This window comes from Gastrolobium bilobum, unplaced genomic scaffold (assembly GCF_033153095.1).
Source record: "Gastrolobium bilobum isolate Gb01-03AN ecotype WA unplaced genomic scaffold, APGP_CSIRO_Gbil_v1 utg1298, whole genome shotgun sequence".
NCBI classification, from domain to species: Eukaryota; Viridiplantae; Streptophyta; class Magnoliopsida; order Fabales; family Fabaceae; genus Gastrolobium; species Gastrolobium bilobum.
In genome coordinates this window covers 101,241-115,265 of record NW_026895381.1, presented here as the reverse complement: position 1 = coordinate 115,265, position 14,025 = coordinate 101,241, and positions in this window count along the sequence as shown.

Below are 14,025 nucleotides of genomic sequence, written 5' to 3'. Positions count from 1 at the left end.
AACTTAACCAATCATGGGTTCATTAACCCATAATATCATTCTGTCAGAACAGAACAGTGACCATCTCGAAATTTCCAGAATATCTGGATATTTGTCGGGGCCATATCCGGATATCCATATCCGGATAACACAAGCCCCATATCCGGATATCATATCCGGATATCATATCCGGATATTTCGCGACAGAATACAGTTCTGCATTTTCGCGAAGATATCACTTAAAGGTTCCTCTTTTAACATTATTACACGACCAAACATGCATTTTTAGACGCTTTAAGGTCAGTGATAGTGTTAGTTACCTACTCAACTCATTTTATATGCCAAGACTCAACTTTTAACATAGAAAAACTCATGACAGGTGATGGTGCTTACCACCCAAGCTCAAAACAGCAAGCACAAGTGCTCTTGGAGCTCACAAGTAAGTCCCCATGTTCTGACTTCAAGGGTCCACGAAATGGCACACAAAGCTTGGTCCTTTCTCTTCAAAGGTAGCTTCTTGAAGCTCCAAATGCAAGGAAGATGACCCCTGTAACACCCCGTGTATACTCGAAATATTAACATTACATCGTATTAAGCGGTGCTTAATTAAAAATGCGGAATATTCTTTTTCTTTTCAATTATGACTTCATTATCAATTACCAACTTGATTACTTAATCAATTTCATAAAATATCGCCTGTATGTAAATTTCAATAAGACATCTACTGAAATACCTCAATATATAAAGGAAGTGTGTATCTAAATCACGGCATTACATCTCGTAATCCGGACAATATCCTGATACATTATTACAACTCCAAAGACTTAAGACATAATCAAGACATAACAATACTATGTGTCATGGACAATCCCCATGCTCACCAAATAAACATAGTAAACAACCAGTCTCAACATAAAACTCCATAAACATAACTGAAGCTATAAGTATATAAACAGCATACAAATCCAGCATCCAATCATGGCAGCATAATATAACAGCAATCTAACTCAGCTCCGGCCTCCTGCCGCCTGAGGTCTCAACATTACCCGACCCTGAAATAAGCATTCCCCAAATGTGGGGTGAGATCTCTAAACAAGAAATCTCAGTAAGACAAGGGGTCCTCAAAGATCTTCCACCCCAAGCTCACTTACATGTGCAATATAAGTTCTAAAAGCATTTATATCATTATCAGTTCCAAAACTATGTAGTGCAACAGATATCTATGGCATGTGTGTAATCACTATCTACTGGCCAGAGAAATGTAGGAATACGTCTATTCCCTACATGTAGTACAAGGAACACCGCTTGCACCTCACCCACAGCCTCATCCTCTTGTATGTTCTACATACTCAGGCTTACCGTATAGGTGGAACACCTCCATGCATATCAACAAGGCACTAACATACAATAGCTCAACAGCATTTCCAAAATATCAAAAGCATGTAACACAGCATGCATATAACCATATCCCCATGGGACATGGTGGAACCACAACATGGCTAAACCGAGGACACGAAAGCTTACCTTTAAGCTAGCTATCCAATGCCACAAGCTCAAAGTCCAATCACAACAGATCACAATCTGATATGGACCAAATATAAATCAATAAACATGTACCACGTGCATACAAATTAAAGACAACGCCTTTTCATTACGTTTTATGTCTTAAAGCTTCTAACAAAGTCACAAGCCCTAAATTCCATGATTCTGGCTTAGTCCATTAAATGCAGAAGTTCAACTTCATCAATCTAGGGTCCACAAACCCCCAATAGCCTACTGTACACATAGCACAGCTACTGCTCTGCGAAATCCAAGAATATCCGGATATTCCTCGGGACCATATCCGGATATGCAATATCCAGATATACAGATTCACATATCCGAATATCCAATATCCAGATATCCCAAAACCCCATATCCGGATATCACATATCCGGATATCATATCCGGATATTCCACGGGCAGATATCCGGATATTTCACGACAGAATACAGTTTCTGCATTTCGTGAAGATATCCTTCAAGGTTGGGTTTTTACCAATTTTAAACACTTAAACATGTATTTCTAGGTGTGTTAAGCATTACCCAACAACAAGTTATCATCTTTTAACCTTAACATGCATCAAGGTTCCATTTTTAAGCCTTAAAACTCAAGTTAAAGGGTGGTACAACATACCAAGGCTCAAAACTCAGAATGGAGATGCTCTTGGAGCTCACCAACAGCCCCTCAACTACTGACCACACAGGGTGTGCGAAAATGGAAGACAAGCAAGGCTCTTCCTCCCAAAGGTGGCTCCTTGGACCTCCAAAAATGAAGCACAAGGTTCACTCCCTCCACCAAACCCAAAGTCATCCCCCAACACTCCCTCAAGCTGACCTCCTTACTCAGAAACAGCACCATAAAACCCTTCCCAAAGGTGAGTCTCCCTCACACAAGTGTTTAAGAAGAAGAAACCATAAAGAACAAGGAAGAAATGGCTCCAAGACTCTCAAGGAAGAAGAAAACAGCAATGAAATAGTGCCAAGGTGCACTCAGCCGCTCAAGTCACGTAGGAGTAGTGGTTCTAGGGTTTTGTGCCTAATGATTAGAGTATATATAGGCACTTAAACATTAAACACACAGTATTAGCTTTAATTTCTACGCTTAGCATTTTAAACCCAAACTTTGGATTCTGAAACTACACATTTTTCTAAGAATTATCATATTTTTCTTATAATTTTCTGAGCACCTTTCCGGTACGCGCTTTTCAAAGCCAGTACCGGTTTCTAGCACCAGTTCTCATTATTTGGACTTGAAACTCATTTTACAAGTCCTATTTATTATTCTAGTAATTATTATGCACTTACATTAATTTTTCGGGATACTTTTTTGGTACGCATTTATACCGACTAGCAGAACCGGTATCTGCACTTTTCTTCCGAAAAACGACTTTCAGCATTCTTAATCACTTACCATAATTATTAAAGCCTCTTAATAATTATTAGGGTCAATTATGGAATCATTTCCTAATTTTGCGTAAATAATTAATTAAATACCTTAATTAACGGTGCGGGTTCTTACATTCACCCCACATATTTAGGATTTTGACCTCAAAATCAGAAACATACCTGGTCGCAACTCGGGGTACTGCCGGAGAAGCTCGTCCTCACGCTCCCAAGTACACTCCTCAGGAGTTCTTCCGGTCCACTGCACCTTGACCATAGGAATGATCTTGCTCCTCAGCTGCTTCTCGCCACGATCGAGAATTCTGAGTGGTCCGACGGGAGTCTTCAGGTTCTCCCGAACCTCCACATCATCCGGTTGCACCACGTGCGAAGGATCTGCTATGTACTTCCGAAGCTGAGACACGTGAAACACGTCATGGATGTTAGTCAGGTTCGGAGGCAAGGCAAGCCGGTAGGCAACAGGTCCTACTCTACCAAGGATCTGGTATGGCCCAATATATCGCGGGCTCAGCTTCCTCACTCTGAGTGCCCGACCAACACCGGTGACAGGTGAAAGTCTCACAAACACGTGCTCACCCTCACTGAACTCCAGCGGACGATGCTTGACATCAAAGTAGCTCTTCTGGCGATTCTGCGCCTGCTTCAACTTTTCACGGATCATCTGGATCTGCAAGGTGGTATCTTGGACAAAGTCCAAGCCAAAAAGCTCCTTGTCCCCAACCTCAGACCAACAAGTAGGAGTCTGACACCTCATACCATACAGTGCTTCATAGGGCGCCATGCCCAGGCTAGCATGAAAGCTGTTGTTATAAGAAAACTCAACCAACAGAAGGTACATATCCCATGCCGAGCCCTGCTCCAATGTGCAAGCTCGCAACATATCCTCCAAGGTCTGGATGGTCCTCTCAGTCTGTCCATCAGTCTGAGGGTGATAGGCGGTACTCAATCTCAACTGCGTACAAAAAGCCTCCTGCAGCGCCTCCCAGAACCGAGATGTGAACTTCGGGTCCCTATCACTAATGATACTCTCGGGAACCCCGTGAAGCCTCACAATCTCGCGGACATAAGGCTTGGCCAACTGCTCTGTAGTGAAGCTCACCTTCACTGGAAGAAAATGGGCAGACTTCGTCAGTCTGTCCACGATGACCCAAATAGAGTCACAACCCGCCTCAGTCTTCGGCAATCCCCACCACGAAATCCATGAAAATACCTTCCCACTTTTACTGTGGTACTTCAAGAGGTTGAAGTTCACCAGACGGTCTCTGATGTTCAATCTTCACCTTCTGGCAAACCAAACACTTGGACACAAAGATAGCAATATCTTTCTTCATGCCCGGCCACCAGAAGTTCTTCTTCAAGTCTTGATACATCTTAGTAGCACCAGGGTGGATAGAAAACTGACCCTTATGGCCTTCTGCCATAACCTCTTCTGTCAACGGACCTCGAGGAACTACAATCCTCTGCTGAAACAAAAGCAGTCCATCATCATTCCAAGACACACCGTCTTGGTTCTTCACATAATCCAGACACTCTCTATGAACTTGTGCCTCTTTAATCTTTTCTAGCAGCTCGTTCAAAACATCTGCTGCTTCCAACTCGAGAAGTACACTCTCACACGGAGCGGTCACTGCCAAGTTTCGGAACTTCTCAACCACATCAAAGTTACCAAGTAACAAACTGGATGAGCTACTGGATTTCCAACTCAAAGCATCAGCTACCACATTGGCCTTGCCAGGATGATACCTTAGCTCGAAGTCGTAGTCCTTTATGAACTCCATCCATCTCCTCTGCCTCATGTTCAACTCCTTATGGTCGAACAGGTACTTCAAACTCTTGTGGTCACTGAACACCACAAACCTCAAACCAAAAAGATAATGCCTCCAAATCTTGAAAGCAAACACAATAGCAGCCAACTCCAAGTCATGAGTAGGGTAGTTCTCCTCATAAAGTTTCAACTGCCTCGAAGCATAGGAAATCACTTTGCCCAACTGCATCAACACACAACCTAGCCCCTTCGCGGAGGCGTCGGTGTAAAGCTCAATCTCAAGCGCAGGATCAGGAAGGACCAACACAGGAGCAGTAGTCAGTCTCTCCTTCAACTCCTGAAAACAGACCTCACACTCGTGAGTCCACATAAATGGAGTCTCCTTCGGAGTAAGGCGAGTCAATGGCAAAACCATGGTGGAGAATCCCTTGATGAACCTCCGATAGTAACCTGCCAAACCCAGAAAGCTCCTCACTTCCGTAACTGTCTTGGGTCTCTCCCAATCCAGCACGGCCTCAATCTTGTTCGGATCCACTGCAACTCCCTCAGCAGAAATAACATGCCCAAGAAACTTCACAGACTTGAGCCAAAACTCACATTTGGAAGGCTTCGCATACAGCTTCTTCTCCTTCAGCACTTGCAGAACAGTTCTCAAATGCTCCACATGCTCTTCCTCCGTCTTGGAGTAAATCAAAATGTCGTCAATGAAGACGATCACAAACTGATCCAGGTACGGCTGGAAAATCCGGTTCATGTAATCCATGAACACAGCAGGTGCATTGGTGAGACCGAACGGAATCACCAAGTACTCAAAATGACCATATCTCGAGCGAAAAGCGGTCTTCGTGACATCCTCCGGCTTCACCCGAATCTGATGGTATCCGGACCGGAGATCAATCTTGGAATACACGCAAGCACCCCTAAGCTGATCCAACAGATCATCAATCCGAGGAAGGGGATACTTGTTCTTGATTGTCACCTTGTTCAGCTGCCTGTAGTCGGTGCACAATCGCATTGTCCCGTCCTTCTTCTTCACAAAGATAACCGGTGCTCCCCATGGAGACACACTCGGTCTTATAAAATCTTTCGCTGAAAGATCCTCAATATGCTTCTTCAGCTCTGCCAACTCCGGTGGCGACATCCGGTATGGAGCTAAAGAAATCGGCCCCACACCAGGCAACAGATCAATGGAGAACTCTATCTCCCTCTGTGGCGGAAACTCAGGAATCTCCTCAGGAAACACCTCGAGGAACTCCCTCACCACAGGAATGCCAGTGATATCCTCCTGTGTACCACTCACCAAACCTCCCAACATGACATAACCAAATGCCCTTGCTCTCAAGACTCTCCTAGCCTGCAGCAACGAAATGTACGGCGAGGAACTGGTTGTGGAATCATACGGAGACAACACTACACGCTTGGCACAACAGTCAATCATCACACAATTTCTGGACAGCCAATCCATGCCCAGAATAACCTCCAAGTTAGCCATCGGCAACCCTATCAGATCCACCGAGAACTCACGGCCATCCCACTGAAACGCCACATCGCGATGAACAGTGGTAGCATCACATCTTTCTCCGGTGGCGGTGGTCACCCGCAGCGGTGGAGAAAGCACAGACATGGGCAACTCAAGCCCCACAGCAATCGGGGTAGCAACAAAAGAATGCGTAGCCCCTGAGTCAAACAAAACATCAACAGCTGATGTACCAATCGTAACAATACCTCTGACAAGGTTCGGAGCTCGATCCGACTGCTAACGATCCAGAGTATAAACTCTCCCAGAAGATGGTGGCACTGCCGGTGCCGAAGTATGTGGAAGGGGAACCATCTGAAGTGGCACTGCCTGCACTGCAGTAGCCCTCGCCGACGGACAGTCTCTGGAGAAGTGGCCCTCCTTGCCACACTGAAAACAAATCAACTGGCCGGTAGTGCACGACCCAAAATGAGTCTTCCCGCATCCCGAACACCTGGGAGTAGGAGGTCTCGCTGCACTCCCCTGAGCAGCAGCCCTCTTGAACTGACTCGGCGCCTGCCGAGCTGCCAACTGTTTACCCTTGCCCTTGTTTCCAAACTTCCTGTCTCGCCAAGAAGTGGAACTACCAGCTGCAACCTTCGTCGCCTCAGCAATCTTGGCCTTCTTGGCCTTACACGAGCTGTAGTAATCTTCAATATCACGACACTGCTGAACCAGTGTCCCAAAATCTCTAGAAGCAGAACCAGCTAGGTAACCAGCAATATCTTTACTAAGTCCCCTGCGGAACTTAGCAGCCAAAAAGGTAGGAGTAGGCCTGACACGAGCTGTCGAACTCGCGCAAATTAAAAATTAATTCTTTAGGGTTCAGGAAATTTTTGTAGTAAAGTGCAAACCCTAAGTCGTCTCTCAAGGAAATTGTTTGGGTAAAAATCGCTTATGATGACAGAAAATTAAAAGGGGGGATTTGGATTTGGATTCAATAATTAAAAAGGCAGAATATAAATTTGGAATAAAAATTCGTAATTAAAAATAACCAACCTAAGGTTTGGGATCCATGGACGCCTTTCCTCGGATAAGAAAATATCAGAATCGTGATTGATTTGTCAATCGGATCAGAATCCTTATTTCCAATTGACAACCCTCTCTAAGCGATCGCTTAGCATTTGATCAAAGACGATGCTTCTACTCATACAATCGCAGAGTATCAGCCCGCTTGATTTAAGGTCATAGGGTCAATCAACCTAATCATCAAATCTGATGATTAATCCCTTTCCATAATCGCAATCGCGAACCTCAGATTGAATATCCACGATCGCACGATATCAATCTGAGTTTGGAAGGGAAACGAAAACTGATTTGAAATAAACGCAGACCCTCAAGACTAATCCATGGAATCCATTATCCTTAGGTTGATTAAAAGGTTCTTAGCCTCGCATGGCTAAGGTAAGCATAATTGAAATAAGAAGAAGAAAAAGATGAAGAACGCGAAGAACGCTTCAGAGAAAATACTTTTCTGTTGTAAACACTGACTGCCGAAGGGTTTCCTAGAGTCTCCCTTAAATAGCCGTCACGCAGGACGGCTAGGGTTTCACCGCTTCAGCCAAAACATAAAATAAAAGCTAAATAAAAAATAAAACAATAAAATAAAACATGGCCTTGGGCCCTAAACACATTGGGTCCTAATGTGAATTACAAGTCCAAACGTCAAAATAAAATTCCAGCAAAACATGTCATCTTGAGATCAAGTTTCGACCATCTTCCCGTCCGAATTGGGCTTCAGTAGAGGAAATAGCGATTGTATCCCTATCTGTTAGCTGAAAATAGCAACAAGAACGGAGTCAATCGGACATCTGTAGAGTGAGATATGGTCAAAATACAAAAGTAGTGTAAATCTGGAAAATTATGACGAAAATCAATTAAACCCAACTAAAATCTAGAATAGTGAATTGACCCAAAAGACCTTTATTTAATTCAAATAAATCATAAAAATACCAACCAAGAGTAATAAATAAGTGTAACAAAATATGAGTTATCAAGGCCTCGCCATCCTGAAGTGTGCAAACTTCACCGACTGGTTGAACTTGGCCAGGTACTCGTCCACAGACAACGAGCCCTGAACCAATCTGTCAAACTCTCCCTGCTGCCTCTCCTGAGCGCCATACGGAAAGTACTAACCCAAGAAGAAATCCTCAAACAAAGGCCACGTCATCACATGACCCTGCATCTCGTAGACATGAGAAAGGTTTGTCCACCACTCATAGGCATCGCCCTCTAGCATGTAAGTAGCGAACATTAACTTCTGCGGATCTGTGCACTGCATGACCTGAAATATCTTGTCCAACGCCTGTAGCCAACGTGCCGCAACATTAGGATCAAAGGATCCATCAAAGGCAGGTGGCTTATGCTTACGGAAAGCATTCAGCCGGCGGTCGATCTCATCACGATCCTCAACAAAAACAGGGACGGTCTACATGGCCCCCGTAAGGTGACTACCATCTCCCATCTGACTCTGAGAGTCATCCTGCATACTGGGTGGAGGTGGTGGCGGAGGAACATGACCAACATCAGGGCCATTCCTCATCTCCTCCAACATGACTCTAAACATCGTCATGTTTGCCAGACGATTGGCCTCCAACACATCCTCAGTGGCCTTCATGTTCGCCTCTCTGACGGCGTCCAGCATGGCCTGGTTTGCCATTCTCATGGCCTCCTGGTTGGCTCGTCAGGCCGCCTGCATCTCAGCCAATGCAGCCAAGACAAGATCGGGCCGATCCTCCGAAGTCTCGCGGTTTCTCCCGGTTCTTACCATGATTCTGCACAAGTTACACAGATTATGAGTTGATCAGGCCCACGCAATGTGGTCACATATGCATTATCATAATAATACTCGACGGAGCAAACACGCAAAACAGACACAACCAAACATCCTATTCATTGCAATACATACAAGCTTTTCCCTTGAACCGTTGCTTTTATACCATAAAATGTAACACCCCGTGTATACTCGGAATATTAACATTACATCGTATTAAGCGGTGCTTAATTAAAAATGCGGAATATTCTTTTTCTTTTCAATTATGACTTCATTATCAATTACCAACTTGATTACTTAATCAATTTCATAAAATATCGCCTGTATGTAAATTGCAATAAGACATCTACTGAAATACCTCAATATATAAATGAAGCGTGTATCTAAATCACGGCATTACATCTCGTAATCCGGACAATATCCTGATACATTATTACAACTCCAAAGACTCAAGACATAATCAAGACATAACATTACTATGTGTCATGGACAATCCCCATGCTCACCAAATAAACATAGTAAACAACCAGTCTCAACATAAAACTCCATAAACATAACTGAAGCTATAAGCATATAAACAACATGCAAATCCAGCATCCAATCATGGCAGCATAATATAACAGCAATCTAACTCAGCTCCGGCCTCCTGCCGCCTGAGGTCTCAACATTACCTGACCCTGAAATAAGCATTCCCCAAACGTGGGGTGAGATCTCTAAACAAGAAATCTCAGTAAGACAAGGGGTCCTCAAGGATCTTCCACCCCAAGCTGACTTACATGTGCAATATAAGTTCTAAAATCATTTATATCATTATCAGTTCCAAAACTATGTAGTGCAACAGATATCTATGGCATGTGTGTAATCACAATCTACTGGCCAGAGAAATGTAGGAATACGTCTATTCCCTACATGTAGTACAAGGAACACCGCTTGCACCTTACCCACAGCCTCACCCTCTTGTATGTTCTACATACTCAGGCTTACCGTATAGGTGGAACACCTCCATACATATCAACAAGGCACTAACATACAATAGCTCAACAACATTTTCAAAACATCAAAAGCATGTAACACAGCATGCATATAACCATATCCCCATGGGACATGGTGGAACCACAACATGGCTAAACCGAGGACACGAAAGCTTACCTTTAAGCTAGCTATCCAATGCCACAAGCTCAAAGTGCAATCACAGCAGATCACAATATGATATGGACCAAATATAAATCAATAAACATGTACCACATGCATACAAATTAAAGACAACGCCTTTTCATTACGTTTTATGTCTTAAAGCTTCTAACAAAGCCACAAGCCCTAAATTCCATGATTCTGGCTTAGTCCATTAAATACAGAAGTTCAACTTCATCAATCTAGGGTCCACAAACCCCCAATAGCCTACTGTACACACAACACAGCTACTGTTCTGCGAAATCCCAGAATATCTGGATATTCCTCGGGACCATATCCGGATATGCAATATCCGGATATCTCACTGTCCATATCTGGATATACAGATTCACATATCCGGATATCCAATATCCAGATATCTCAAAACCCTATATCCAGATATCACATATCCGAATATCATATCCGGATATCAAATATCTGGATATTCCACGGGCAGATATCCAGATATTTCACGACAGAATACAGTTTCTGCATTTCGTGAAGATATCCTTCAAGGTTGGGTTTTTACCGATTTTAAACACTTAAACATGCATTTCTAGGTGTGTTAAGCATTACCCAACAACAAGTTATCATCTTTTAACCTTAACATGCATCAAGGTTCCATTTTTAAGCCTTAAAACTCAAGTTAAAGGGTGGTACAACATACCAAAGCTAAAAACTCAGAATGGAGATGCTCTTGGAGCTCACCAACAGCCCTCAACTACTGACCACACAGGGTGTGCGGAAATGGAAGACAAGCAAGGCTCTTCCTCCCAAAGGTGGCTCCTTGGACCTCCAAAAATGAAGCACAAGGTTCACTCCCTCCACCAAACCCAAAGTCATCCCCCAACACTCCCTCAAGCTGACCTCCTTACTCAGAAACAGCACCACAAACCCCTTCCCAAAGGCGACTCTCCCTCACACAAGTGTTTAAGAAGAAGAAACCATAAAGAACAAGGAAGAAATGGCTCCAAGACTCTCAAGGAAGAAGAAAACAGCAATGAAACAGTGCCAAGGTGCACTCAGCCGCTCAAGTCACGTAGGAGTAGTGGTTCTAGGGTTTTGTGCCCAATGACTAGAGTATATATAGGCACTTAAGCATTAAACACACAGTATTAGCTTTAATTGTTACGCTTAGCATTTTAAAACCAAACTTTGGATTCTGAAACTACACATTTTTCTAAGAATTATCAATTTTTCTTATAATTTACTGAGCACCTTTCCGGTACGCGCTTTTCAAAGCCAGTACCGGTTTCTAGCACCAGTTCTCATTATTTGGACTTGAAACTCATTTTACAAGTCCTATATATTATTCTAGTAATTATCATGCACTTACATTAATTTTTCGGGATACTTTTTCGGTACGTATTTATACCGACTAGCAGAATCGGTATATGCACTTTTCTTCCGAAAAGCGACTTTCAGCATTCTTAATTACTTACCATAATTATTAAAGCCTCTTAAACAATTATCAGGGTCAATTATGGAATCATTTCTTAATTTTACGTAAATAATTAATTAAATACCTTAATTAACGGTGCAGGTTCTTACAACCCCCACTACCCAACTCAAGAACTCAGCCCCTAAAACCTCACCAAACAGAGACCTTAACTCAGAAAACAAGGGCCTCTCACCCACTTAAGGTTGCTCACATCAAGTTATGTTGATTCGATGAAGAAATTAGGACCAAAGGTGCTCACTTTAGCTCTCAAGAGGAAAGGAAAAAGGTGGTGGCTGGTGGAGATCAAAGCCAGCAGCAAAACCCGCGTAGAAGGCTGAGTATCAGCCTAGGGTTATGTGCCCATGACTATATATAAGCGGTTTAACATTAATCACACTGTATTAGCACTAATAACTACGCTTAGCATTTTAATCTCAAACTTTGAATTCTGAACCTAGCTATTTTTTTTAGGATTTATCATATTTTTATTATATTTTTCGCAGCACTTTGTCGGTACGCGCTTTTACGTAGCTGGTATCAGTCATGACGCCAGTTCTCATTATTTCGACTTCTAACTTTGTATTCTAGTCCTAAATATTATTCTAGGATTATATACATACTTCTTATAATTTTTCTGGATACTTCATCGGTATGCACTTATACAGTGGAGTAGAACCGATATCTGCACTTTTCGTCAGAAAAGCGACTTTCAACATTATTAATCACTTACTATAATTATTTAAGCCTTCTCATAATTATTAGGGTCAATTATGGGATTATCTCTTTAATCTCATATTTAAATTAATTAAATTCTTAAATTAACAGTGCAGGTTCTTACACTTTCCATATATATATATAGGGATAGATTATTCTGCCTACTCTTATTTTGCCTACCTTTGCCTACCCCTTTCAATACCGTTAGATTACAATCTTATCCAATGGTGAAGATTTACTATATAAAATAAATTCATTTTCTCATTTCTCTCTCTCACCGTCTCTCATAGCTTCTTTTTCCTCTTCTTTCTCTTTCTTTAATGACGTTTTAGCATAAAAAAAAGGTGCAAGCTTTTTTCTCAATTCATCCAACCAGCCATTGTTATGAGCATTTACATAAAAAATTGAAAAGGGGTGTCAAGAAGAAACAAACGTAGATGCCCTATATTATGGGATCAGGTATGCCTGTTGTTGGGTGTAACAGAGAGAACAGAGATCATTACCCCACTTCAAGGTGAAAAACAAGATAAGAAGAAGAAGGAGATAAGTTGATTTGATTTCAAATTTCAACAGCAAAATAGAAACGTTTTTGTAATCGTGGATTAATTCAAAGGAAGAGATTCTTCGTGGTTTTCATTTTTTTTTTGTATTTTTGTGATTTCTGCTATGTTCAATTATATCATATTCAAGGAATTTTGAAAATTATATTCATCCAGTAGAATTATTATGCCATTAATCATTGATTGGATTTAGATTCAAATATAAATTCAGATTGTAAATTACGTAAATTGATAGAGAGAGAGGGGAGGAGAGAGAAAGTGTGAGGTAATAAGGAGAAAAAAGTTTATTTTATTCCGCAAATCTCCACCATTGGATGAGATTGTAATCTAACGATATTAAGAGAGGTAGGCAAAGGTAAGCAAAATAATAGTAGGCATAATAACTTATCCTATATATATATATATATGGGAAAAAAGTATCTAATGTTACTTTAGATAACTTTGTCTAATGTTCATCGAAACAACGTCGTTTTGGGGTTGAAAAATTTAAAAATCAGAATGATAAAGACTATTATAACCCTGAAATAAATTAAAATTACAAATACACCATGATTTCTGCCCCAAAACGACGTCGTTTCGACGAACATTAGATAAAGTTATCTAAAGTAACTTTAGAAAAAACAAACCCTATATATATATATATATATATATGGAAATATTATTTCTGCAGCCGCTTTACGTACAACAACGATAGGTGTATGATTATGATTCCCTACATTTAATGCTTTCTGTAACACCCTCCCTTGTATGCATCCAAGAGAGTTGTTTGCTAAGCGGAATTAGAGTTCGTTCGTCACAATTTTATGTACTGAAAAATCAGTTTGACGTTCCTAATTAAAACACATAGTTGAAATCGATTTACTTACAAAAATCAGAGTATACTTTCAAAATTCTTAACTTGCTGAAATTATTATTTTCCTGGCAGACGTTGCTGTCTTGAAAAATTCGTATAAAATTCAGTCCAACGATTCAATAAAATATTCTTTGTAATCTGGAAACTAGACATCTGGGGCTTCACGTTCATATAAAATAATAGTGAAAATATCACAAACGTCCTGTCTGGTAAAATTCATAATAAATCGAGCTTTTAGAATTTCTTTGCAAGGTTTATATATAATGAAACTAGACACCTGGGGCTACGCGTGCATGTAAATTATAAGAA